The following is a 6,058-nucleotide window of genomic DNA, read 5'->3' as shown; positions in this document are numbered from 1 at the left end:
AGTCCATATTTCCCAAAGCACTCCAGGATTTACTCCCAAACTATTCTGTTAGTCAATTGTTTGCCCAGTTGTTATGCCTTGTTTCAGGCTAATGTATTTGACTTTCAATGAGTCCCATCTCCTTACTCCCATCCACTACCCCCTCAAAGCCATCACATCCCTGGGAACATTCCAGGCAAACCTGTAAGCTTTCTTTGGAGAAGGGTAAAAAAGCAAGCTTAATTATTTTAGTATCTGTAGATGGAGGACTAGATAAATTATGTGTTGTATACATACATACATTTCAATACATATATGGAATATAATTCTTCCTTTTAAAAGGAGGTTCTGGAAGGGGGACAGAATGCAGTAATAATGTTCAATGCATGTCCTATGAAAATAGGAAAATTGAGGTTAAGGGTTTAGGTTGGGAGGGATAGGGAAAAATGATGACTGGGGTGATATTGTTCAAAATGTCTTGTACCTAAAAACTGATTTGTTGAATGGTAATCCCTTTGTACAGCTACTTAAAGATAAGAAAAATATAATTTTAAAAAGTGATTCTGTCATTTCCAGCAACATGGAGAAACAAGAACCTGAAGGTTATTATGCTTAGGAAAATAAACCAGATGCAGAAAGAAAAAGATAGGCATGCTCTCTCTCTCTTATAGGTGAAGTCAAAGGGAAAGTTGAAATCATAAAAAAACAGGATGAGGTGACAAGGATATGTAAAGGGATATGATACAGAATAAATGAATCTAGAGAAATATTACTCAGCAAAACAACTACAGCTTAATAAAATGTATTGTAAACTGGAGATGCCACTGGAAAGAAGAGTTTAGGTGTTCTCACTACAAAAAAAATTTAAGATAACTATGTGAGAGGATAGGTATGTCAAATTGCTTGCTGTAGAAATCATTTCACTATAATTGGGTTTATAAAAAATGATATTGTTAATGAGTATGTGGTCACAGTTAAGCAAAACAATTTCCAGTGTTTTACAGCACGATAGGAAAACTATGGCTGACAATTAATGGAATATTTTAAAATTTTGAGCAGAAAAGTTTTTGAATGTTCCCAACACAAAGAAATGATACTATGTGTGAATTGACAGATATGAAGTGATCTGATCATTATACATTGTATACATGTATTTAAACGTTTGTTGCAGTACCCCATAAATGTATATCATTGCTATACCAAAGAAAAATATTAAAAATTTATATTAAAGTATATAAAGGAACAAAAGTGATTTGCTGTGATAGTCAATTAGATGAGGGAAATATAAACGTGACACAATAAAGCTGTAAGCCCAAGCCAAAAAAAAAATCATGTTATGTTCACCTTGGATTTGTGCAATTCAAATTCTTTTTTTTTTCAGATTATTCTCAAAGGTTTGTTATGCTCCCTCCACAGACTAGAACTTTATGCCAAGAATGTGGGCTGCTTTTTTCAAGGCTGCTGCCAGCAAGCTAGAAGCAGGAAAGCAGGAAAGGCATCCAAGAGAAGATAAAATGCCACAAAACTCTTACTGCGATTCAGCTTACTATCCTTAATTATGCATTCCCTGGTTGCTGCGTGGTTTTCATCGGTACTCAGAGTCCTAACAAAGTTGGCTCCAAAACTTTTTAACAGGTTTATTTGTTGCTTTGTGGGTGGAGTTCTCTGCTCTGCCATTTCTGCTGACATAGCTCCAGGAGCTGCCTCCTTCCTCCCACACCCTGATCCTCACCTAGAGTTCAGTTGTATTCACATCTGATCTTCTCACAGGTCTCCAACCTGTGAGGGAATAGTAGCAGAAAACTACTCTCAAGAAATGGATTTTTTTCTTTTTTTCCTTTTTAAGTATAGTGAGGTTTGAACTCAGGCCTTACACTTTTTCACTGCCAGCCCCTTTCGCTTTATTTTTCTGACAGTGTCTTATTAGTTTTGACCAAGGCCAGTCTGGACCATTGTCCTGCTAGTTACATCTCTAGCATAGCTAGGAGAGCAAGTGTGTACCGCCATATCCAATTCATTGATTGAGATGGAGCCTCACTAATTTTTTTGCATGGGCCTGTCTCAAATCACAATCTTCTCAAGTAGCTGGGATTTTATGCTTTAACATTCACTTCACTCACTGCCCTTTGAGGCATGGATCTCATTTTCAGGCAACAAATTAGAGATGGGTCCAGCACCTCTTCAGGATCTGTCTGAATGCTGCAGTAGGAAACTTTTCTTAGCTTCACACCCTTATGTTGTACTTCATCAGAAACTGGTATTTTGCGTGTCACTCCAACTGTCCTATTATTAGTCCTAAAATACTAAAAAGCTTTGTTTTTGTTTTTTGTTTGTTTTTGTCCATCATGGGACTTGAACTCAGGTCCTGGGCACTGTCCCTAAGTTCTGTTTGCTCACTTTGAGCCACTGCTAATTAATTGATAGTTAATAGGAGATGAGAGTCCCACAGACTTTTCCTGCTCAAGGCAGAGCTTTGTTTTTGAGAAGACTACAACTTTGTGTTGAGAACAGCTCAGCTTCTTCCTTGTATTTATCATGGCCAACCACATTTCAGCAAGACAGCTCCCAATCAGTAACTGTAATTAGTTCAACAATAGATATTACACCTTATATTAAAATTAGTCCTGCTGTGAGATTCTAATCAGGCATTTCTTCTCTGAGGAACGAGCATGAGAGATACCGATGTCCCAATATTTCTAGCATTGTGTTGTTGATATGTCAGTGTTCTTTTGGGTTGATTCAACATTGTAATCAGTAGACTAACAGTTCTTATTTCCTATTCCTTATTTCCCAGCATCCTCTCCATCAGTTTCACCAATGGCAAGTCCTCAGAAGCAGCTCTGGAAGTTTTCTATGGGTCTGATGCATTCATGCTTCAGCCTTATTTTCTATTCTTTCAGAAAATTTGAAGTCCCTTGTAATGACAACATTCAGTCAGTCTGATGGAAAGGGACACTTAAAAGGAAGTGAGGCCTCTCCCACCTTGAAGCCTTCCACTACAAGCCATGTTTGTAAGCTATGTGGGATATGAATATTCCAACCTTGGCCAAGCCCTCAGTCAACAAAGACAATCTCTTAAGTGGAACCTTGTATACAATTCTGAGCCACACAACTCTAAACTACTACCTGATCTATAGAAATTTAAGAAATCATAAATGGCTCAGGACAGCATGAGGCAGATGTGGTCTCCAAGTCTCCCGACAGCTCTACTGCAAAGATGGTTAACATACCCAAAACCAGAAGGACTTTCTGTGAGAAGCGTGGCAAGTATCAGCCTCACAGTGACCCAGTACAAGAAGGGCAAAGATTCCCTGTGTGCCCAAGGGAAGAGGTGCTATGATCAAAAGCAAAGTGGCTATGGTAGACAGACAAAGCCAATATGAAGGCTAAAACTACCAAGAAGATCATACTGAGGCTTGAATGTGTTGAGCCTAACTGCAGATCCAAGAGGATGCTGGCCATTAAGAGATGCAAGCATTTTGAACTGGAAGGAGACAGGAGAAGAGCCAAGTGATCCAGTAGTAAACTTTGAATTTTTTTTGGTCTTAATTTTGGGGAAGATTTTGAAGGTATAAAATGACCTGGTAGAAAGCTAAGAGAAGACAGTAAATACCCCTCAAAAAAAAAGAAACAATAAATGTCTACTGTTTAAAGCTGTTACATTATAGAGTAATGCGTTACAAAGAGTAATTAAAACATCTGTGAAGAGATACTGAAACTCATTAGTTTTCAAAAGACCTGAAAATTAAAATAATGAAATATTACTTTAGGCTGGGTGCAGATGGCTCACACCTATAATTCTAGCTACTCAGGAGGCTGAGATCTGAGGATCGAGCTTCAAAGCGAACCCATGCAGAAAAGTCCATGAGACTATTTTCTCCAGTTAATCACAGAAAAGCAGGAAGTAGAGCCGTGACTCAGGTAGTAGAGTGTTAACCTGAAAGAAATATTATTTAGTACCCCCATTAGAACCTAGAAATTTTAGTACTGTATATACATTTCAACTAAATTCTTTGTATCTATAAAGGGAAATGAATGGTATTTGTGTAATAGAGAGTATAAGTAAAATGAATGTTCATCAATATACACATTAATAGATAAAACAAAGTACATTATAGCAGTAGAAACAAGAGATTAGCTGTGACATAGCTACATAGATTGGCTTTAGAGGGTCAAGATCAATTTTTCTAATGACAGATAAAAAATCACTATGAATGTTAAGACTGCAACACACAGATTTGAGCAAGAAAATGCTCTCAACACTATGCTCATTTATTTTGTGACTATTAGGAGATATGGAAAAAATTACATGAATTGAAATTCTAGACAGTAATATTTTAAGTGATATGACAACCTTCAACATAATTTTTACCCTAGAGGAATCTTCTATTTCTTTTTTTTTTGGGGGGTGGGGTGGGGATCCGGTCATAGGGCCTGAATTCTGGGCCTGGGCGCTGTCCCTCAGCTCTTCAGCTCAAGGCTAGCACTCTACCACTTGAGCCACAACGCCACTTCCGGTTTTTTTCTTTTTGCTTATGTGGTGCTGAGGAATTGACCCAGGGCCTCATGCATGCAAGGCAAGCACTCTACCACTGAGCCACCTTCCCAGCCCCAGAATCTTCTATTTCTGAACACCTACTCACAATAGGCCTTGGTCCAAGCAGAGAGTCTCTGATAGGGGAGAAAAATAAATCATCAGAGCTGAGCACCAGTGGGTCATACCCACTGTTTTAGAAAGCTGATATCTGAGGTTCACAGTTCAAAGTCATTCCTGGCAGGAAAATTTATGGAATTCTAATCTCGTTAATCAGCAAATAAATAAATCATTAAAGCTTTCAATGATTATCACTAGGGTAGAATAACAGTTGAAAACTTGAGGAACTACAAACATATGGTCAGTTTTGCCCACAGACCATTTTCTATCCACTGGGGTTGTATGGATGTCAACTAGAACCAAAGTGAAATATAAAGTGAAATCTTCTACACTCTCCCTATAGTGCTTAGGAAACAAAACTGCAGAAGGAGGAGCTAACACCAAACTCACTGATACAAACTCAGTAAGCCATCAAAATACTTGCTGGAGTTTGATGCTCCCTGCAGCAGGAGGCTTAGCAGCTAAATGGATATCTTCTGAAGAGATAAGAAAACTTCTCACAGTCTTTCTGAAGCTTAAGCCCTAACAGGCTTTCAACCAAAAACCTGGAAACTTCAGGCTTCCAAATAGAGAAATCTAAGTGTACACTGAGTCTTCCTAAAATCAATACAGGCCTAACCACACTTAATTCCTCATTGGAGCTACATGCGAGTAAACCAACATTAAACACTTGACAAAAACACAGTTAAAACAGAAATGGCAATAGGGGATAGACCATAGGGGGAAGAACATACAAAATAAACAAAAAAAATGCATAGAACATTAAAACAACAATAACAAAGAAAAACCTCTTATGTCTATATCTTGGGGTTCATTTCACTTAGCATCATCTTATATGGTCATATGTACATAGCTTTTGAGCTTTTCTGCTCATCTGATAGGATTATCCTAGACATATACTAATTATTGAAAATAAGGGAAACCACGGGACCTATATTTCTTTGGATCTGACTTACTTCACTTTAATATATTTTTTCCAAGCCTTTCCATTTCCTAACAAATACATTTATCTAATTTGGGGAAGGGAAGAGGAATAACAAAATGCTGAAACAAGGACACACAATGACCCATTGCAACAATGATACTAAGACACTATGTTGGACATGAACTTTACAACTTCAGGGGTGGGGAAGAGTAGGTGAGATAGAGGAGGGAAGGGATAGTAGGAAAAAAACAAAGGAGGGGTAAGGAGGGGTAACAATGTTCGACAAGAAATGTACTCATTAGGGCTGGGAAGGTGGCTTAGTGGTAGAGCACTTGCCTTGCATGCTCGAGGCCCTGGGTTCGATTCCTCAGCACCACATAAGCAAAAAGAAAAAAGCCAGAAGTGGCGCTGTGGCTCAAGTGGTAGAGCGCTATCCTTGAGCTGAAGAGCTGAGGGACAGCGCCCAGGGCCAGAGTTCAGGCCCCACAACTGGACCAAAA

This window comes from Dipodomys ordii, unplaced genomic scaffold (genome assembly GCF_000151885.1).
Source record: "Dipodomys ordii isolate 6190 unplaced genomic scaffold, Dord_2.0 Scaffold10, whole genome shotgun sequence".
Classification (NCBI taxonomy): Eukaryota; Metazoa; Chordata; class Mammalia; order Rodentia; family Heteromyidae; genus Dipodomys; species Dipodomys ordii.
This window is presented reverse-complemented; position numbering follows the sequence as displayed.